This window comes from Aquarana catesbeiana, linkage group LG02 (genome assembly GCF_042186555.1).
Source record: "Aquarana catesbeiana isolate 2022-GZ linkage group LG02, ASM4218655v1, whole genome shotgun sequence".
In the NCBI taxonomy this organism is placed as follows: Eukaryota; Metazoa; Chordata; class Amphibia; order Anura; family Ranidae; genus Aquarana; species Aquarana catesbeiana.
In genome coordinates this window covers 641,603,466-641,627,145 of record NC_133325.1, presented here as the reverse complement: position 1 = coordinate 641,627,145, position 23,680 = coordinate 641,603,466, and the positions used below count along the sequence as shown (strand labels likewise).

Genomic DNA, 23,680 nt, shown 5'->3' with positions numbered 1-23,680 from the left:
ATCACAGAAGCATTGAAGCCCAAGAGGGATCCCTACACGTTTCAACTCGTTGAGTCTTCTTCAGTGAATTCTTTTGAACAATGCAATGGATAGATTCTGCAAAGTAGATAACCACCAACAAGTAAAATAGAAAAGATACAGAAAGTGTATAGATGTACAACATATTATCTTTATAGATATAACTCACAATGTGTCAGTTGGAGACCAAATGTATGCAGACACCACTGGGACATTTTCAGATACCCCTACAGCCAGTGAGTAGTTCAAGGGACAATGGCCTGATATCATAAAAACTTTTATAAGTATAAAGCACCATACGCAACAAGAGAGAAATATTGTACAAATTACCAGGATATAGAGATTAATATAAAGTCTATGAAGCAGATTGAAGCCAACTCCCTGGAGAAAGGGACATTAAAATGATAGTGAGTGACCATAGTCGGAGTGAAGCCAGAATAAGCTTCCAAAAAACATGACTAGATAGATGAATATTTCAATGAGAACAATATTACAAAGGATGTTCAGGGGGTTATATATTATACACAGCTTTGCTGATGAAAGGTTGTAAGGGGTGGGACAATGCGGGAAACCAGAAGATATGTGTCAGATTTATCTAGAAGAAACTCCAAGGGGGTAAGGCAAATATTACAGATAAACTATTGCAGCATATGAAGCCACTATATTTTACAGATAAAAAAACAAAACAAATGTATACAGGAAAAAAATATATTTACTGAAAATAATTATAATTGAAGAGGGATGGAATTGTTATAAAGGTAGGCAGCTCTCTAAATCCAGAGAGTGGAGGGACATCTACAGCTGTGGCCAATGGTTTTGAGAATGACAAATATTAATTTTCACAAAGGCCGCTGTTTCAGTGTTTTTAGATCTCTTTGTTAGATGTTAATATGGTATACAGAAGTATTAATACAAGCATTTCAAAAGTGTCAAAGGCTTTTATTGACAATTACATTAAGGTTATGCAAAGAGTCAATATTTGCAGTGTTGACCCTTCTTTTTCAAGACCTCTGCAATTTGCCCTGGTATGCTGTCAATCAACTTCTGGGCCACATCCTGACTGATGGCAGCCCAATTTTGCATAATCGATGCTTGGAGTTTGTCAGAATTTGTGGATATTTTTTTTTGTTCACCTGCCTCCTTGAGGATTGACCAGAAGTTCTCGGTGGGGTTAAGGTCTGGGGATAGACTCAAAATTTCGATGTTTTCTTCCCCAAGCCACTTGGTTATCACTTTTGCCTTATGGCAAGGTGCTCAATCATGCTGTAAAATGCATCATTCATCGCCAAACTGTTCTTGGAGGGTTGGGAGAAGTTGCTCTCGGAGGATGTTTTTGTACCATTCTTTATTCATGGCTGTCTTCTTAGGCATAATTGTGAGTGAGCCCACTCCCTTGGCCGAGAAGCAACCCCACAAATGAATGGTCTCAGGATGCGTTACTGTTGGCATGGCACAGGACTGATTGTAGCGCTGACCTTTTCTTCTCCAAGGTTTTTTTCCGAATGCCCCAAACAATTAAAAAGGGGATTCGTCAGAGAAAATGACTTTAACCCAATCCTCAGCAGTCTAATCCCTGTACCTTTTGCAGATGTTTTTCCTGAAGAGAAGTGGCTTCTTTTCTGCCCTTATTGACACCAGACCATCCTCCAAAAGTCTTTGCCTCGCTGTGCATGCAGATGCACTCACACCTGCCTGCTGCCATTCCTAAGCAAGCTCTACACTGGTGGTGCCCCGATCCCGCAGCTGAATCAACTGTAGGAGAAGGTCCTGTTGCTTGCTGGACTTTCTTGAGTGCCCTGAAGCCTTCACAAATGCAGTGGAATTTTTTTTTTTATGGGATTAAGTTAATTTTCATGGCAAAGAGGGACTTTGCAATTAATTGCAATTCATCTGATCATTCTTCATAACATTCTGGAGTATTCAAATTGCCGTCATAAAAACTGAGGCAACAGACTGTGAAAATTAATATTTGTGTCATTCTCAAAACTTTTGGTCATGGCTGTACTACCTAGGTTCAAAAACCAAAGTAGTATAAATAGCCTACTACAAAAAAAAGCCACAGTGGGTAGAACAAAAAGAACAGAACTGGCTTACCCCAATGAAACACCACAGCCAAGCATGCTGGATGTCCTAAACTTATGGGGAGGTCCCAGGGCGCTGCTGGAAAACCTGCAGCTCCCATTGATAAAGCGTCACAAAAAGGGTGGGATTTAAAATGTACCAATGGCAGTCCTGCAATAATGTGCCCCCTATGGCTGACTACCATAGCCATACAGTAAGATTAATGCTGGAAAGGGGTCTAGGCTAAATCAATGCTCGGCAGGTCCCGATTGATAGATGAACAGTCCCCAATTATAATAGGCCATTAGAAATTTGAAGAAATTATGCTTGCATAGAAATTATGTTTGCATGACTATGTTAATAAATTTTGAGACTGCATTTACTCTGTCAATTGTTGGCTAAACGCAATCACCTCATTTAAAGTCCGGGGGTGATTTCCTGTTTTGTGTATTGTGTGTAGAAATTTGCACCAAACACAGCGGGAGTTCCGCTGTGAGCCACGTGTGGCATGGAATGCTTGGAAGCTGTCAGGGTGTCCTCCAATTTGCGCCCGGAGAGTGACGTCATTTCCTGAGGGCCGTCGTGTAGTTTCCAGCACATTTATCAGGAATATGACATGTTGGGTTTACATAGTCTTTAAGAATGGATTACTAATTTTGTAACCAATATCTCTAATATGGAGTCTTTAGGACTTCACCTTGTCCTTGATCCAGTGCTGCTGCATGTGCTGTCAGAAGAACTGGGTTGGCAAAGGAAGGTCAGAATGACTTCTGCTTTGTCCTCTGTGCTAGATCAGATTTTTTTTCCAAATCACATTGTCAGCTACAGCACTCAGGGAAAGTCTGCCACTGTACTGATAACCGATCTCTATAGTTGTATATATCCTTACATGTTGTACATCTTGCGCACAGCCAACACACTGAAGTAAAAGAGCTTTCCTTTGTATTCCTCCAAAGCAGATGGAATAATAATATAGACAGATACCTGCAGAGACTCTAGTGGTCTGTGATATCTATGCTGACTGCAAATAGCAGATCTAAACCCGTTCTCTGAAATTTCATATAAGCCAATAGCATGTTGTCATTTTCAATCTTTTTGAAGTAGAAGGGTCGCTTTACAGAATCTGCCACTTCCTTAGGAAATAATACCTGACCATTAAGGTTTGTGTTCAAGCACTTTCTGTTATAGGGTGACAACTCTTTGACCCTATTTCCCAATTGGTTATGGTCCCATGTGCTCCTGGTAGTGATTATAAACTGCCTTGCCATTCATTCATTACAAAGCCATGTACTGCCACTGAATGCTGTCGCTGGAACGATATGTAGACTAGAAGTGGCTGCACTGTGATGACATAAAAAAAAAAAGACTCATAGTTATTGTCTATAATACACAGTGCAAATGCAGCATTCCTTTGACATTGGGTTGAGATGCTTATGAGGACATTCAGAATTCATTACAGGCGTATTTGACCTGCAGTTTACATCCTCTGATTTGAATTTAACCTGCTTGAAGTGTCTCATGTATTTCCATAGACTTGTATTGGGAGAGTTCATTTTAGGCCTGATTCACACTTGTGCAGGTTACAGTTTGCATATTGCAGGTGCATTTTGCATTTTTCAATACACATCTTTAAACCATTGAAGTCTATGGAACCAAAAACCATAAAAAAAAAAATCCCTGGCCCTTTCCTGTAAAATGCACAGATGTGAACTACATCCAGGGAAACATGTTAAATGGACTGTAGTGTGTTTCTGCAAAACTGAAAATGCACTAAAAAATGCATAGGTGTGAACCAGGTCTTAGTGCATATAAACACAATAACTTTTTTATCTATCAATTTTTTGGTAAAATATAAAAGATGGGGTTGGGTCAAGTAAATAGATACCCAACATGTCAAGCCTTAAAATTGCGCAGACTGATTAAACGCTGACAAACTTTAGTACCCAATGTGGTCAGTTTGGGTGACATTTTAAAAGTAAACAGTGAATGATGGCCCCAGAATTATTGCTCCCACTTTGATGTTCACGGTGATATCCAATGTGTGGTGCTATTGTTGTTTCCATACTTAGGTGCACTGACTGCATTTATGTTCATGTGTATGTGGGGGGGGGGGGGGGGGGGGGCTGTAAACTTTTTTTGTGTATTTATGTTACCTTAATTTTTTTCAAATTTTTTTTTTTAAAGGTAATTCTTTCTGTCACAGAGGTGCCAATGAAGCTGATCAAGCACAGATTGTGTTTGAATAAATCAGTGTTAATTTTGGCAGCAAATTTCGATTTAGTTTTAGTCTTTTGACTAAAATGGCATTTTAGTTTTAGTCGTATTTTAGTCATCTCAATTGTTTTAGTTTTAGTCGTATTTTAGTTGACTAAAATAGTATTCATTTAGTCGACTAAAATGTTTTTAGTCGATGAAATTAACACTGGATTAGATTCATCCCTGGCCAGCTGAGGAATGACAGTATTAAACCCCTAAGTGACTTAATATATATTGCTCCTGTGCGTTCATTCACTGGAGGGGAAATGGAGGTTCACCGGTCCCCCTCCGCTCTACCCTACAACACCCATGCCAGTCCTGAACCCGCAGGAGGAACACAGAGCCTGGGATACCTGGCAGGAAAGGAGAGGGGGGGTTGTCACATGGGGAGGGAAGACTGATACCTTCTGTGGGTGTAAAAGTAACTGGGTGGCTGTGAATCATGTCCACCAGAAAGCCGATAGTTGGATTCACAAGTGCAAGCACAGCTGGGAGTGTGTTTAAAGTGGTTGTAAAGGCAGAAGTTTTTTTATCTTAATGCATTCTATGCATTAAGAAAAAAAGCCTTCTGTGTGCAGCAGCTCTCCTCAGCTCCCCCCTAATACTTACCTGAGCCCCATCTCGATCCAGTGATGTTGCATGAGAGACTCGGCTGCCCCGGACTCCCCTACTCACTGGCTAAGACAGCAGCGAGGCGCCATTCGCGCCTGCTGCTGTCAATTAAAGTCAGTGAGCTAATGAGGAAAAAAAGGGGGTGGGGCTTGACCAAGGCTCTGTGTCTGACTGGACAAAGGGAGCTGTGGCATGCCTCAGGTGTCCCCATAGCAAGTTGCTTGCTATGGGGGCACTCAACAGGGGGGAGGGGCCAGGAGGGCCGAAGGGGGACCAGAGAAGAGGAAGACTGGTTTTGCACAGAGCAGCCGCAATGTACAGAGCGGTTAAGTATAACATGTTTGTTATTTTTAACGGAAAAAAAAACAGAGACTTTAGTATCACTTTAAGGCTCAGTTCACTGGATCTGATTTTGATCCGACTATCAGTGCGATTGTGTAAGGCAACTTTGTTCCTACTTTGAAGTAGTTTGCATATTCTATGGGGCCAAAATCATGCTGGAATCGCACCAAAGGAGTACAGGAACTTTTTCTAAAGTCTCACCGTGCTGAGTAACATTGATGTGAAGGGGCATTGAAAACAATGTGATTTCCATTGTCATGCAATTCTGTGCAACTCAAGTCCCATCAGAAATCGCACCAGTGAGAAGGCAGTCTAAAAGCCCTTGCTACCAGCCGATGTTTATAAACAGTGCTGGTAGACAAGTGGGTAAAATATAGAGCTAAATATAGCACATACAAATCTTTATAACAATAAAAAATGATTTTAAAAGTACAAATTAGACAAGGATATCCAGAGGATAAGCACCTCTAGCTACATATCAGGTATAGGTCATGCTCATTTGACCTCTTGAGCCGTCATCTCCTGTTTGCTCTCACTCGGCTCTGACGTCACACACACAGTCTCGCTTCCGCCACCGGCATTGGACCAGTGTCCTGTCTATCAGTGACTGCCGACTGAGAGCCGAGTAAACAGGAGATGACGGCTTAGTGATTTCCTGCTCCGCATTGATGAGAGATGGTGAGGCTGCAGATGGGCATTAATCAGGCAGCTGCATTGATGGGAGATGGGCTGCAGATAGGCGCAGATCAGGCTGCAGATGGGCGCAGAGTAGGCTGCAGATGGGCACAGATCAGGCTGCATTGAAGCTGCAGATGGGCACAGATCAGGCTGCATTGAAGCTGTAGATGGGCACAGATCAGGCTGCATTGAAGCTGTAGATGGGCACAGATCAGGCTGCATTGAAGCTGCAGATGGGCACAGATCAGGCTGCATTGAGGCTGCAGATGGGGCACAGATCAGGCTGCATTGAGGCTGCAGATGGGGCACAGATCAGGCTGCATTGAGGCTGCAGATGGGGCACAGATCAGGCTGCATTGAGCCTGCAGATGGGCACAGATCAGGCTGCATTGATGGGCATTAATCAGGCAGCTGCATTGATGGGAGATGGGCTGCAAATCAGGCTGCAGATGGGCACAGATCAGGCTGCATTGAAGCTACAGATGGGCACAGATCAGGCTGCATTGAAGCTGCAGATGGGCACAGATCAGGCTGCATTGAAGCTGCAGATGGGCACAGATCAGGCTGCATTGAAGCTGTAGATGGGCACAGATCAGGCTGCATTGAAGCTGTAGATGGGCACAGATCAGGCTGCATTGAAGCTGTAGATGGGCACAGATCAGGCTGCATTGAAGCTGCAGATGGGCACAGATCAGGCTGCATTGAAGCTGCAGATGGGCACAGATCAGGCTGCATTGAAGCTGTAGATGGGCACAGATCAGGCTGCATTGAAGCTGTAGATGGGCACCGATCAGGCTGCATTGAAGCTGCAGATGGGCACAGATCAGGCTGCATTGAAGCTGTAGATAGGCATAGATCAGGCTGCATTGAAGCTGCAGATGGGCACAGATCAGGCTGCATTGAAGCTGTAGATGGGCACAGATCAGGCTGCATTGAAGCTGCAGATGGGCACAGATCAGGCTGCATTGAAGCTGTAGATGGGCACAGATCAGGCTGCATTGAAGCTGCAGATGGGCACAGATCAGGCTGCATTGAAGCTGCAGATGGGAACAGATCAGGCTGCATTGAAGCTGCAGATGGGTACAGATCAGGCTGCATTGATGGGCACTGACCATTATTTTGCTTCAAAGTGGTTTATTTTTTTAAAAAAGTTTTTTTCTTGAAACTTCCCTCCTAAATCGAAGGTGCGTGTTATACGCCTGTGCATATTATACGCTGATAAATACGGTAATTATTTGAAATTCTTGAGCATAATTATTTCAAGTCCCTTTGACACATTATACTCCTGGAATGATAGCACTCCAAGACTTGTAATATCCCTTCAATTTTTAAATGTTTTGAAAAGCATAAGCAGACATTAATAACATTTATAAACCCCATGTTAATATTTGACCTATTTTCTTCGAGAGGTTAGAGCCTTTCAGCACTCCAGTGCCGATTCACAACTAAGTTTTTGTACATTGACACACATTATTGTAAGTCTCCCCATTCACTTTAAATGGCACTTAAAGTGATATTAATATTATTATTATTATTATTATTATTATACAGGATTTATATAGCGCCAACAGTTAGCTAACAGACTGACTCCATACTGCATTGTTCACTGTTAATTCTTTCCTGTGAAGACTGAATGTTCAGGCAACCAGCACAGAGAGCAGAAGTCTGCAGCATTGAATGTTGTAAACTGCAAGTGCTTGATTAAGTTTTTTTTTAAATAGTTTACTGGGGAATATATATTTGGTTGTTCTAGTGGCATTAAAGTGACATTTAAAGGTTCATTTAATAAAACCAAAAAACAAAACAAAACAAACATACCTGCTATACTTACCTGCTGTGTGATGTGGTTTTGCACAGCGCAGCCCCGATCCGCCTCTTTTCAGGTCCCCGGTCGGCGCTCCTGGCTCCTCCTCTTCAGCCAGAGTCCCCAATAGCAAGGCACTTGCTCAGGGGGCACTGGTGCATGCTGGCTCCTGAGCCCCGCTCTATGCATCCATAAGACACACCTCTGTGTGGTGAGAGCGTTTTGCCTGTAACCTCACCAAAGGTGCAGAAAGTGGGATTTGTTTCTGCACCCAACCGTATGGGTGTGAAGACAGGCTTATGCAGTGGAGAAATGAAAAGATCAGTGAGAATATACAGAGTAGTGTACCTTTTTATAAGCCAGATCTATTTAAAAAAAATCAATGCAGAAATTATATCATTTGTTACAAACACTTAGATTGGTCTTAGGTGTCTCATTTTATTTTTCTAATTAGCCAGAGCTTTGATTGAAAAAATAAATGGATTCCCCCTAGGGTTGCCACTTTTTCTTTAGCCAAACCCGAACACTTTAGCTGGGCTCAGACTTTTTTTTTTCTAATATAAACTATAGGATTGTAACAGACCTGGGACATCTTTGGGCATTCACAAAGAGAATAGTAATGTAGCACCCTCCTGTCAGGCCCTGTTCCGAGCCACATTCCTGTCTGAATTATGTGACCGGGTTTCAGGTGGACTGACACATGATTCAAAACATGATTCAACATGATTCAAAAAAGATATTCACTGTTTACGCATGTGCTGACGTTTTTTTCGGCACCGGCCAATCACAGCGCCGGAGCCCGCAACCCCAGGAGTAACATTCCGGAGACATGTCGCCATCCACAGCGGTGTATGGGGACCATTGCGAAAGCTTCGTTCTGAGTTAAATATTTCATAAAGAGCTCATATGCGATGCATACTAGCTCATTATGCCTTTGTCTTGCAGGTTGTTTTTTTTTTTTTTTTTAATTTTTTTTTTCTAGGGTTTACAACCACTTTAAAGCGGAGTTCCAACCAAAAGTAGAACTTCCGCTTTAATTACTCCTCGCCCCCTTACATGCCACATTTGTCATGTAACTTCTTTGGGGGGGGGTGAGTGGGTGACTAGTTTTGAGTGGGACTCCCTGTCCCACTTCCTACTTCCGACTACGGACCGCCTAGGCGACTCCTCCTCTTCCCCTAGGTGGCCCCTCCCTCTCGGCAAACTTCTGGGACATGTCACAGGTCCCAGAAGACTGCCTGTCCACTCGGAGAGCGCAGCGCGACTCATTCAATGTGAAATGCACGCCCGGTCGTGAAGCCGCAAGCTGTCACGACCGGGTGCCCACAATTTCAATGGAGGCACCGAGGAGAGGAGGGGGAGAGGAGTGAGGCGGCCGCATACCTTTTATCAGCAAAAGCACCTCAATATCTATACCACTACCCCCAGTTCCAATATTAGACAACGCTGGTAACAACTTTATTTGATAGAGCACACATTTTTGATTTTCCATCACTTCTGTCTATCTGTCTTGATAACAATGATCACCAAGTCAAATAGAGGGGTGACACTCCTAATCAGAACAGCAACAATAAAAAAAAAAAATGACTGTGGGTCCAATCCTTACCCACTCTATCTAAAATTTCAAAAAGTTTTGCCTTTACATATCCAGTGTTTTAAATGACTGAGATCTGGTGGCGATGGATTCTAACATTGCTTTTACGCTACATCTGTCATCTTGGCTTTTGGTAGTTTGTATAAGTAGAAAGAGATACCAAAAACTGATATATTGCAGCATGGTAAGGCTTACACTGATTAATATGAATATGTGCTGTTGTTACGGGGGCTTTCGCATTTATATAAGATGCCTCAGTAAGATGAAACAGTAGACAATTTATCATGCCATGTAACATTACGCTTACTTTTAATTAAGTTCAAAAACATATGGGCAAAACATCTCGTACATGAAATCGCCTTTGTTTTACTTGCTATGAGAAGATCTCTAAAACATCTGTTGTTCTAAAAAATATTTCAATGCAATGTACTTTTGATTGATCACTTTGACCGAATCATATATTTTTTTTTTTGCCGTCTTCGGAGTGTTATTTTAGGGCAGCAATTTGACAGCGGTAAATCATTTTCAACAAAGTCTTGATATTGTTACGTTCCTGTTTCATGGAGACAAATTCAATCTGAGTGCATATGCACTTGGCAGGACTAATATAGATCACAGGCTTATGCCTGCATTTGCCATGAGTCATTTGGTTTATGGCTTTTTGGCTCAAATTTGAAAAGCTGTCAACAGTGTTTTAAATTGGTCTTTGTTAATTAATGCAGCTTGAGGAGTTGTTCGTCAGGCATTTGTCCCTTTTATTGCCCTCCAACGTGTTCTACTCTGTGGGATGAAAAATGAGTGAAACTAATTATGATTCTTCATATAGTGATCTCTGATTATCTGGGCACCATATTATAAATGTGAACCTACCACACTGTTCTGTATTTCCATATATATATATATATATATATATATATATATATATATATATATATATATATATATATATATATATATATATATACAGTATCTCACAAAAGTGAGTACACCCCTCACATTTTTATTCTATCTTTTCATTTGACAACACTAAATAAATGACACTTTGCTACAATGTAAAGTAGTGAGTGTACAGCTTGTATAACAGTGTAAATTTGCTGTCCCCTCAAAATAACTTAACACACAGCCATTAATGTCTAAACCGGTGGCAACAAAAGTGAGTACACCCCTAAGTGAAAATGTCCAAATTGGGCCCAAAGTGTCAATAGTTGGTGTGGTCACCATTATTTTCCAGCACTGCCTTAACCCTCTGGGGCATGGAGTTCACCACAGCTTCACACTTCCACTGGAGTCCTCTTCCACTCCTCTATGATGACATCACGGAGCTGGTGGATGTTAGAGACCTTGCTTTCCTCCACCATCCGTTTTGAGGATGCCCCACAAATGCTCAATAGGGTTTAGATCTGGAGATCATGCTTGGCCAGTCCATCACCTTTACCCTCAGCTTCTTTAGCAAGGCAGTGGTCATCTTGGAGGTGTGTTTGGGGTCGTTATCACGTTGGAATACTGCCCTGCGGCCCAATCTCTGAAGGGAGGGGATAATGCTCTGCTTCAGTATGTCACAGTACATGTTGGCATTCGTGGTTCTCTCAATGAACTGTAGCTCTTTAGTGCCGGCAACACTCATGCAGCCCCAAGCCATTACTCTCCCACCACCATGCTTGACTGTAGGCAAGACACACTTGTCTTTGTACTCCTCACCTGATTGCCGCCACACACGCTTGACACCATCTGAACCAAATAAGTTTATCTTGGTTTCATCAGACCAAAAGACATGGTTCCAGTAATCCATGTCCTTAGTCTGCTTGTCTTCAGCAGACTGTTTGCGTGCTTTTTTGTGTATCGTCTTTAGAAGAGGCTTCCTTCTGGGACGACAGCCATGCAGACCAGTTTGATGTAGTGTGCGGCGTATGGTCTGAGCACTGACAGGCTGACCCCCCCACGCCTACAACCTCTGCAGCAATGCTGGCAGCACTCATACATCTATTTCCCAAAGACAACCTCTGGATATGACGCTGAGCAGGTGCGCTCAACTTCTTTGGCCGACCATGGCGAGGCCTGTTCTGAGTGGAACTTGTCCTGTTAAACCGCTGTATGGTCTTGGACACCATGCTGCAGCTCAGTTTCGGGGTCTTGGCAATCTTCTTATAGCCTAGGGCATCTTTATGTAGAGAAAAAAAAATACATTTTTCAGATCCTCAGAGAGTTCTTTGCCATGAGGTGCCATGTTAAACTTCCAGTGACCAATATAAGAGAGTGAGAGCAATAACACCAAATTTAACACACCTGCTCCCCTTCACACCTGAGACCTTGTAACACTAACGAGTCACATGACACCAGGGAGGGAAAATGGCTAATTGAGCCCAATTTGGACATTTTCAATTAGGAGTATACTCACTTTTGTTGCCAACAGTTTAGACATTAATGGCTGTGTGTTGAGTTATTTTGAGGGGACAGCAAATTTACTCTGTTTTACAAGCTGTACACTCAATACTTTAAATTCATTGTAGCAAAGTGTCATATCTTCAGTGTTGTCACATGAAAAGATAGAATAAAATATTTACAAAAATGTGAGGGGTGTACTCACTTTTGTGAGATACTGTATATAAGATTTTTTTTTTTCATTCATTTTCACGGAAGGGTGAAAATGAACAGAAATGTATGGATATAAAGGTTCATCTCAAAAAATTAGAATAGCATCAAAAAGTTAATTTATTTCAGTAATTCAATTCAAAAAGTGAAACTCATATATTATATAGATTTATTGCACACAGAGTGATATATTTCATGCATTTCTTTCTTTTAATTTTGATGATTATGGCTTACAGCTAGTGAAAACCCAAACTTCAATATCTAAGAAAATTTAAATATTACAGAAGACCAATAAACAAAAAAAAAAAAAAAAAAAAAGGATTTTTGATACAGAAATGTTGGCTTACTGAAAAGTACGTCCATGTACAGAATAGTATGCACACAACACTTGGTCGGGGCTCCTTTTGCATGAATTACTGCATCAATGTGGCGTGGCATGGAGGTGTTTTGGAAGCCCAGGTTGCTTTGATAGCGGCCTACAGCTTGTCTGCAATGTGGGTCTGGTGCCTCTCATCTTCTTCTTGACAATATCCCACATATTCTCTATGGGGTTTAGGTCAGGCGAGTTTGCTGGCCAATCAAGTGATACCATGATCATAAAACCAGGTGTTGGTATTTTGGCAGTGTGGGCAGGTGCCAAGTCCTGTTGTAAAATGAAATCAGCATCTCCATTAAGCTGGTTAGCAGAGTGAAGCATGAAGTGCTCTAGAATTTCCTGGTAGGGGGCTGCGCTGACTTTGGACTTCATAAAACACAGTGGACCAACACCAGCAGATGACATGGCTCCCCAAATAATGACTGACTGTGGAAACTTTCTCACTGGACCTCATGCAACTTCTGTGCCTCTTCCTCCAGACTCTGGGACTCTGATTTCTAAATGAAATGCAAAATTTACTTTCATCTGAAAAGAGGACTTTGGACCACTGAGCAACAGTCCAGTCCTTGTTTCTCCTTAGCCCTCATAAGACTCTTCTGACATTGTCTCTGGTTCAGGAGTGACACAAGGAATGCGACAGTTGTAGCCCATGTCCAGGATACAACTCGTCTGTGTGTGGTGGCTCTTGAAGCACTGACACCAGCTGTAGTCCACTCCTTGTGAATCTTCCCAAATTCTTGAATGGCCTTTGCTTCACAATCCTCTCAAGGCTACGGTTATCCCTGTTGCTTGTGCACCCTTTTCTAGTACACTTTTTCCTTCCACTCAACCTTCTATCAATATGCTTGGATACAGCACTCTGTGAACAGCCAGGTTCTTTAGGAATTACCTTTTTGTGACTTAAGCCTCGTACACACGATTGGATTTTCCTGATGGGAATTGTGTGATGACAGGCTGTTGGCAGAAAATCCGACCGTTTGTATGCTCCATTAGACAATTGTTGGCCAACTTTCCGTGGACAAATGTTGGATGGCAGGTACATAAATTTTCTGCGGACAACAGTCTGTTGTCAGATTTTCCAAGCATGTGTACAAAAGTCCAAAGTACAAACATGCATGCTCGGAACCAAGGACAAGCCGGAAGCGGTCGGTCTTGTAAAACTAGCGTTCGTAATGGAGAATTCACATTTGTGACGTGGCAAATTATGACATCTCGAAATGCAGCGCACATTCTCTTCTTCTTTAATGGGATAATAATGAAGCTGCTTTGCTGGTGATACTGACGGAGTTCTGCCAAACGTATTCGAAAAGGCTTTTTTTTTCTAGTGATATCAAGGATAATATTATTATGTTTTTTTATTTTTTTGGTCAAGTTACCACAACACCATTATGCCGTAGTTTTTTTTATATCAAAGATACAACTATGTTGGTGTCCCTTGTTAATTTTACATTGTATTTTTTAAAATGTAACTGCCTACTCTCATAGCCAAGTATTATTCTACACAATTTTTTTTATTGTGCATTAAAAAAAAGAAAACAAAGAAAAGTAGACATGCTATCTGCCAATAAGTGCATTATATGCATCCAAAATATAGAAAATTTACCAAGTCAAATCATTATTCAACCAAAAAATAAAATAATAGCCTCATGCATGTGTCCTGCTTCTTAATATAGGGGGTCAGCAATGCCAAGGGTTGGTGAAAGCAGGGGTTCGTCATCTGGAAATAATTCCGAAAATCATGCGGATTATTCTCCTGGAGCTCCCGCAGCAAAGGCATATGACATAATTGGTCACGATTAATAAAGCAACCCATTTTTGGTCCAAGAAATCCTCCTCCTCCTGTTCCTGGACTGGACTTGGGTCAAAGCAATAACTCCAAGGCCAATAATAAATAACACGTTATCTCCTCCGATTTGGCAGCATGGATGGTTGATGAGCGGCCGTTTAGAAACACTCACCAAACTTCTACTAACACAAAATTAGCATGACAATTTAACTTCCTCTTTATGGGCTCATAGTACGTCTAGTATGTCACTACGTTTGTGTTTGTTGGCCAACAATTCCTTGCTGTTTGTATGCAAGACAAGTTCCTGGCCAACGCCCTTCGGACAAAAGTCTGAGGTTTTGTCTGCGGAAAATCCGATCGTGTGTACAGGGCTTTAGCCTCCTTGTGCAGGGTGTCAATGACTATCTTCTGAACAACTGTCAATTCAGCAGTCTTCCCCACGATTGTGTAACCTACTGATCCAGACTGAGAGACCATTTAAAGACTCAGGAAACCTTTACAGATGTTTTGAGTTAATTAGCTGATTAGAATGTGACAACATAAGTCTACAATATTGAACTTCTTCACAATATTCAAATTTTCTGAGATACTGAATCTTGGGTTTTCGCTAGTTGTAAGCCATAATCATCAAAACTAAAAGAAAAAAAATGCTTGAAATATATCTCTCTCTGTTTAACCACTTGCCGACCGCCGAACACCGATATACGTCCCCATTTTGAGGACGGATATCGTTGTGATGGCAGCAGCTATCTGCCATAACCCTGGTATCCCCCTGTTCGGCTGGTGGTCGGCTACAAGATAAAAGTGGTCTCTGCGGCGGATTCGCCGCAAGATCACTTTTATCGGCGGCGGGAGAGGGCCCCCCTTCTGCTGCGCTCCGGTGCCCTCCGCCGCTTACTGGAGGCGTCGGCAGCAGCGGAGGCGGTCCGGTCCTCTTGTGGCTGTGCATGGAGACGAGTGAGGGGAAGATGGCCCCCACCCGTCTCCATGACACTGCAGGGCGGAAGCAACGTCAAAACGTCACTTCCGCCCATAGCTCCTAAAGGGCCATTTTTTAAAAATCATTTTCTAAAATGTTTTTTATTTTTTTTATTGCATTTTAGTGTAAATATGAGATCTGGGGTATTTTTGACCCCAGATCTCATATTTAAGAGGTCCTATCATGCTTTTTACATTCCTTGTAATAGGAATAAAAGTAACACCATTTTTTTTTAAAACAGTGTAAAAATAAAAAATAAAAGGTAAAATACATAAGAAAAAAAAAAACTTTAAACGCGCCCCGCCGAGCTCACGTGCAGAAGCGAGTGCATACGTGAGTAGCGCCCGCATATTAAAACAGTGTTCAAACCACTCATGTGAGGTATCGCCATGATCGGTAGAGTGAGAGCAATAATTCTAGCCCCATACCTTCTCTGTAACTCAAAACATGCAACCTGTAGAATTTTTTAAACGTTCTCCTATGGAGATTTTTAAGGGTAAAAGTTTGTCGCCATTCCACAAGCGGGCGCAATTTTGAAGCGTGACATGTTGGGTATCAATTTACTCGGCGTAACATTATCTTTCACAATGTAAAAAATAAAAAAAAATTGGGCTAACTTTACTGTTGTCTTTTTTAATTTAAAAAAGTGTTTTTTTTCCAAAAAAAGTGCGCTTGTAAGACCACTGCACAAATACGGTGTGACAGAAAGTATTGCAACAACTGCCATTTTATTCTCTAGGGTGTTAGAAAAAAAATGTATAATGTTCGGGGGTTCTAAGTAATTTTCTAGCAAAAAAAAAACAGTTTTTAACTTGTAAACAACACATCTAAAAAAGAGGCCCGGTCCTTAAGTGGTTAATGAATCTATATAATATATGTTTCACTTTTTGAATTGAATTATTGAAATAAATTTACTTTTTGATGATATTCAACTTTTTTGAGATGCACTGTATTTTCCTATCCTCAAAACTTACCTTTTTAATCAGGTTACTATGAAATCCAGCATGTGCATATTTTATATCCTCTTAATCCTTATGTCTATTGTTTTCTGCTATGTTTGGAAAGCCCACTATTTACAGAGCTCAATAGCTAAAGCTGAAATTCAGACAAGTGAAGGAGTCAGACCAGTAAGTTATTTCCCTACCAACTTCCCCTCCCCCTCTACATCTCTGTCTAAGGTTTTGGTCAGAAATGTAGGGTCTGAAAGGAGCATGCCATTTTCCTGCTAAAGAATTTGTATTTTTTCTATCTAGTTCTAATATTTACACAGCTATACCAGACAACACAACCAAATTAAGCTGACATTTTCTACTGCAGTCAAGTAATACAGATAAATCACCTCTGTACCCCAGGCTGTGATAACTAGGCAGTGAAAAAACTTCAATCCACTGATGAGTCGTCGCTCTGTGCACACTTAATCGCTTGCCGACCAGCCACCGTCATTTTACTGCGGCAGGTCGGCACGATCCTGCGAACCGCTGTAGCTTTACGTTGGCTCGCAGGATCGGGATCGCAGGCGCGAGCACGCCGCCGGAGGCACGCGCGGGCTGCACAGCAGTGGTGCCGATGCTCGTGGGCGACGGTCGCGTTAACCGCCGGTCACGAGCGATTGCGAGCACGAGGGACAGAACACGGAAGTGTGTGTGTAAACACACAAATCCGTGTTCTGTTCTGAGAGGAGTGACAGATCGTGTGTTCCTAGTAGCTAGGAACCACGATCTGTCACTTCCTCTAGTCAGTCCCCTCCCCCTTCAGTTAGAATCACCTCCCAGGGAACACAATTAACCTCTTGATCGCCCCATAGTGTTAACCTCTTCACTGCCAGTGACATTGTTACAGTAATCAATGCATTTTTATAGCACCGATCGCTGTATAAATGCCAATGGTCCCAAAAATGTGTCAAAATTGTCCGATGTGTCCGCCATAATGTCTCAGTAATGATAAAAATCGCAGATCGCCGCCATTACCAGTAAAAAAAAAATAGTAATAAAAATGCTATAACTCTATCCCCTATTTTGTAGACGCTATAACTTTTGCGCAAACCAATCAATATACGCTTATTGCAATTTTTTTTACCAAAAATATGTAGATGAATACATATCGGCCTAAACTGAGAAGAAATTTGCTTTTAAAAAAAAAAAAAAAATGGGGATATTTATTATAGCAAAAAGTACAAAATATTGTGTTTTTTTTTCAAAATTGTCGCTCTTTTTTTGTTTATAGCGCAAAAAATAAAAACCGCAGAGGTGATCAAATACCACCCAAAGAAAGCTCTATTTGTGGGAAAAAAGGACGCCAATTTTGTTTGGGTATAGCGTTGCACAACCGCGCAATTGTCAGTTAAAGCCACGCAGTGCCGAATCGCAAAAAATGGCCCGGTCATTCAGCAGCCAAATCTTCCGGGGCTGAAGTGGTTAATTGGCTCCAAGTGCTACTTTCCCATTGCTAATGGTTGTATAAAGTAAAATGTAGGTACTTAAACAAGTTACTTTAAACCTATTTAATAATTATCTCAACTAATACACAGCTGAAAAAAAATGGAGTTCAGTATTCTGTTCTGGGTGGCACAGTGGCTTAGTGGATAGCACTTCTGCCTTGCAGCACTGGGGTCCTTGGTTTAAATCTTGGCTGGGACCCAATCTGCATGGAGTTCGCCTGTTCTGTTTGTGTGTGTTTCTCCGGTACTGCAGATTCCTCCCACACTCCAGATACATGCTGGTAGGTTAATTGGCTCCTGTCTAAATTGGTTCTAGTATGTGTGTACAAATTAGCTATGCAGACGTGTTATCATAATCTGCATGCCAGGCCCAAGCTGTGCAATTAGGGAGGGTTGAGTAAAGACCTGGCGACCAATCTTGTAAAAAACTTCCCAAGAAAATTCTATGAAAAAAAACATATCAGAGAACTGGCCCATAGAATCAATGATAGTCAGATACGACTGACTGTCGGGAGCGGTACACTGGTGGCATGCATGTGCGCCCTAGACCTGGAAGTGTCAGATCACGTACTAGGTACATAATCCGGCATAGCAGTGCCACTTTGCCGCCGTATTAGTAAGTTATACGGGTGGCAAGTGGTTAAAGGCCAACTGGGAGACATAGAAAATAATATCTACTTACCCAGTACTTTGCATGGCTAGACTGGTCACTGTGGTGTCTTCTCCCCCATGCGCCAGTGGTCTTAGGCCCTGACATCTTTAAAACCAGTTCATAGTGATGATGCCGAGGGACAGTCCACTGCCGGGGCATTGGGTTGCACCACCTGCTGGGGTAGGGGAGGATCAGCTAAGTTAAAGTGCAAAAACGCTCCCCTTGACTAAGTTAGCAGCTAACCCTTGGCGTATGGGTGCAGCCCCACTGCAAGGGATGGTTTGTAGGTTTCCTGGAATTTGACTTTTGGGTTACGAATCAGGAGGTGTGTTGGTGCACTTTCTTTTCTACTTCTGTTCAGTACTCTACAAGTCTATAAAAACCCATATCCTGGCCTGATTGTTTGATACTATGTCATGACATGTTCCTGACCCATAGTAAGCATTGAGTCAGATCGCCCAGTATCATTGTTGCTTAGCAGAGCATTTGCTTTGCAGCCCATGTTCCAGTTGCCATACTGAGTCTAGCCCCAATGACAGAACAGTCATTTGCCTGAATAGCCCCCCTTCCCCTTGGGAGAGTGTGGAATCACAGACCTTTATAGCTTCTTTAAATGCTAAGAGCAGCATGCATTCATAAAAAAAGACATAAATTGGCCTGTGCTTTTAGTGCAGTCTGGGAAAGCTGTTGGCATCCTTGCAAAGTGTTTTGTATTCCATGTTCATTTTATCTGGAAGAACGGTAATCTCTGAGCTTTATTACACTTTTCAGACACAGCACTGGTGATCCAGTTCGGTTCTCCACTTTAGAGCTTATCTGTACTAAGCCACACACTGGTCATAAATATAGGAAACATGTAATGACAAATCACTGCTGAAAATGTACAAATTATGGACCATTGGATTACATTTTACCTTTATCTACTGTATGAAATAGCAGCATTAATGCATTGTTGACTACTCAACTGGCCACATGAATCATAGTCTCTCTCTCTCTCGCTCTCTCTCTCTCTCTTTTTTATTTAGGGAAGATTATGAGGAAGATTATATGTTGCAGAGGCCATTCAAAGTTCCATTCCATTTGATTTAAACATTTATTTCATAATATAATGTCTCATGTGATTGACAGAAGGCAGTGGGCAGATCCTGATCGTTAGCCAATAGACAGTCAGCTAATGGATATAGAATCCACCCACTGCCTGCTGTCATTTACGAGACGAGAGCAGACCTGATGGGGAACTCGTGTCTCAGCTTCCCCATTAGGCTCTACCCACCCAGAGGTTGTTGCCTGTGAAGCTGATAGCCTCCTTAACAACCAATGACAGGGAGAGTTCTTCTTTACTGCGTACAGGAATAGGCACACTGCCTGTCTCTACACCAAGTTAGAGTAGGTCTTAATTACCATCTAATTATGTTTGTGTTTGGTGCAGTACTAGCGCCTTTTTGGGAAAGTGGTGCTAATAAGAACTGCCTAAATCTACGTGTTGGTAAAGTTACTGAAACGTGCAGTAGGGATTTTATTTAATCTCGCACAGGCCATTTTAAAGGACCAGAAATCCAGAAAACTGTTAATAGTGCTTTATTGAATTCCCCTTATGTTTTTTTTCTTTAGTTTGATGTGAAACTCGACTGGCCTGCACAAAGCCCTCGCCTCAATCCTATTAATGTTCTTGGGATGCATTGGCTTCCCCACTGAGAACCAGGTGTTCTCATCCAACTTCAGCACCATGAATTGGCGATGCGATAGTCAGACACTGTCAAACCTTTGGCCATATTGTCTACATTTAGTAAATAAATAACTATTGACTTTCCTACCACTGACTACATGTGTTGAGTCAACATCAGTAGCATGCCCCAAGTTCTTTTTGGTTATGTGATATTGTGATCTTAAATGTGATATATACAGTATACTGTATATATAAAAAGCTACATGAACACCCATAGAATTAACTGGTTTTCTGCAGTAATTTGCTCTAAAATGTGATCAGATCCTCATTTAAGTCACAGCAATAGAGACACACAATAAGCTTAAGTTGATTACATGCAAATAATTCTAATTTCTTGTGTCTTTATCAACCACACTCATGAAACATTCACAATGATGGAGGAAAAAGTAAGTGAACCCATAGACTAATTACCGTATTTATCGGCGTATAACAAGCACCCCAAGTTTAGGAGGGAAGTTTAAGGAAAAAAACTTTTAGGAGGAAAGTTTAAGGAAAAAAACTTACATTTTAAATGCCCATCAATGCAGCCTTGCACACTGTCCACCTGCAGCCTTCCACTGTCCATCTGCAGCCTTCCACTGTCCATCTGCAGCCTTCAAGTTTCCATCTGCAACCTTCCACTGTCCATCTGCAGCCTTCCACTGTCCATCTGCAGCCTTCCACTGTCCATCTGCAGCCTTCCAGATTCCATCTGCAGCCTTCCAGTGTCCATCTGCAGATTTCCAGTTTCCATCTGCAGCCTTCCACTGTCCATCTGCAGCCTTCCAGTTTCCATCTGCAGCCTTCCACTGTCCATCTGCAGCCTTCCAGTTTCCATCTGCAGCCTTTCAGTTTCCATCTGCAGCCTTTCAGTTTCCATCTGCAGCCTTACATTTTCCATCTACAGCCTTTCAGTTTCCATCTGCAGCCTTTCAGTTTCCATCTGCAGCCTTTCAGTTTCCATCTGCAGCATGTTTTTGTTATAAATTTGGTGCCGCCGCCCCCGCCGCCGAGATCTTCGGCTCCTCTCACCGCCGACATAGACCGAGCCGAGTGTACTCGACTCCGCTCGCAGTAACGCCCCTGTCCCGCTCCTTGGTGATGGACACAACACCGGTCCAATGGCGGGACGTAAAGGCTAGGAGGTGGGACTGGGCGTGACTGCGAGCGGAGCCGAGGACACAGTACACTCGGCTCGGCTCGTTCAATGTCGGCGGCCCTCGCAGACGGCGGAGATCGGCGGGGAGCGTCGTATAACACACACCCATGATTTTCCCCTGATTTTAATGCGTGTTATACGCCGATAAATACGGTACTTCAGTAAAAAAAAAGAGTCAGTAGTTTGCACACTTGGAGTCCAGTTAATAAAATTAGTTTGGAGGTGTGGTTTAGAACTACTTTGATTGCAAAAAGACACTCAGACATTTATGATTGCTGCTTATAAGAAGCATCAGCTGAAGTGCCTTGCCAATAGGAGCTCTCTGAAGACATACGATGAAGAGTAAATAATATAAATCGACTGCTGCCATACCACATCCTTATAAATATTAAACCATATCTCCAAAGCTAGACCATTGGCGTTGGCCACTGATGTCGCCGGTGTTGTGGGGATATCTAGAGAGCGCCACATGGGCTGGCGGCCATGGCAGGTGTGGGGTGGACTTGGTGGCTGGCTAATTTTGTATGTGAGCATAATGCATGGTGATATGTTGGCTTGATGGACTGTGGACATGACATAGCAGTGATTTTATCTTATACACACTTTATATTGTTTGCAGCAGACTGCCTGACATTGGATAGAGAGAGTACATCTTTCACTTACATGGTAATACCTTATATAGCATTTAATGCATATTGCAGCTATAGGACAAAGTAAAATATTTTGGTTCTTTTCCATTAGGGATAGTTAAATATCATATATATATTTATTTATTTAACGTTATATGGTCCTTTATGGTAAGAAGGTTTTTCTTTTTTCTAGGTAATCTTTTCTATATGTGAGCAGTTTGTAGCTTTCTGTTAATTATGAATAATAGTTTAATTGAACATATTTCTTATTTTTCATTGTCCAGACTCACAAATCCAGGGTTATAACTCTTTTGCCCTTCGCATGTAGTCCTTGCTGAATGGTACTATATGTATGTGAAATATGAATGTGACAATAGAGTTATGCCAATGGAGTATAGGATGCGCTTATGGTTTCTTCCTTTTCTTTTTTTTAAATTAATTAATTAATTAATTAATTTTCAATAGATTTTTATTGGTTTTACAAAGGTAAAGGTATACAAGTTTCTTTGTTTTTTGACAGTTTTTTTCTTAAAGGAATAAAACTCTACGGGTACTACAATATGGACCCTATAACTAGCATCTGTGAAAATCTTTCCTATAGGTCAGGGATATGGAATTAGTGGACCTCCAGCTGTTGCAAAACTACAAGTCCCATCATGCCTTCTGCTTCTGGGTGTCATGCTTGGGGCTGTCTGAGTCTTGCTATGCCTCATGGGACTTGTAGTTCTGCAACAGATGGAGGTCCGCTAATTGCATATCCCTGCTATAGGTAATAGTGTCATTTGTGTATTCCTATGAAGATTATATAAAGGAGACCTCAGTTAATTATATTGTATCCTATGTATTAATAAGGTTGCCAGTCTTTGGTTGTGATCGGCCTCCAGAAGTCGTTTTGTAAAGAGAAATGGTCAAAAATTCCTCCTGAACATTGTGCAGGTCTGATCCAGAGCTGCTGAAAGTTCTTGCTTGAAGTCATTGGTGCCAAAAGAGGTTTGACCAGCTATTAATGCCAAGGATTCATGTACTTTTTCTTCCAATACTGTGAATGTTTAATGGGTGTGTTCAATAAACACACGAGAAATTAGAATTGTTTGTGTGTTATCAGCTTAAGCACATCAAAGGATCAAATCACATTTTATGGCAAATTACTGCAGAAAACACTTACTTTTCCTTGCCCATATATATATATATATATATATATATATATATATATATATATATATATATATATATCGCCTTGACAAAGTATTCATACCCTTTGGAATTTTCCACATTTTGTCAGGTTACAACCAAAAGCTTAAATGTATTTTATTGGGATTTTATGTGATAGACCAACACAAAGTGGCACATGATTGTGAAGTGGAAGGAAAATGATAAATGGTTTTCAATTTTTTTTTTCAAATAAATGTCTGAAAAGTGTGGCGTGCATTTGTATTCAGCCCCCTTTTACTCTGATACCCCTAACTAAAATCCAGTGGAACCAGTTGCCTTCAGAAGTCACCTAATTAGTAAACAGAGTCCACCTGTGTGTAATTTAAGCTCAGTATAAATACAGCTGTTCTGTGAAGCCCTCAAAGGTTTGTTAGAGAAGCTTAGTGAACAAACAGCATCATGAAGCCCAAGGAACAGACCAGACAGGTCAGGGATAAAGTTGTGGAGAAGTTTAAAGCAGAGTTAGGTTGTAAAAACATATCCCAAGCTTTGAACATCTCACAGAGAACTGTTCAATTAACCATCTGAAAATGGAGTATGGCACAGCTGCAAACCTACCAAGACATGGCCATCCACCTAAACAGACAGGCTGAGCAAGGAGAGCATTAATCAGAGAAGTCGCCAGGAGGTTCATGGTAACTCTGGAGGAGAATCCACAGCTCAGGTGGGAGAATCTATTAGTCTTGCACTACACAAATGTGGCCTTTATAAAAAAGTGGCAAAAAGAAAACTATAATTGAAAGAAAGCCATAAGAAGTCCCGTTTGCAGTTTGTGAGAAGCCATATGGGGG

General features: G+C 41.6%; 1 protein-coding gene across 7 annotated transcripts in view; it reads left to right on the top strand.

The window, feature by feature from the left end:
* CDKL5 (cyclin dependent kinase like 5) overlaps nucleotides 1-23,680 on the top strand; it is a 571,173-nt gene that overhangs the window by 31,135 nt on the left and 516,358 nt on the right. Inside the window, exon 2 of one of the 7 annotated variants that reach the window (XM_073616447.1) lies at nucleotides 22,530-22,667. The exons of the other annotated variants lie outside the window; for them this stretch is intronic. The gene's annotated coding sequence lies outside the window, so the exon portion shown is untranslated. The remainder of the gene's footprint in view (nucleotides 1-22,529; nucleotides 22,668-23,680) is intronic. 7 annotated transcript variants of the gene reach the window in all.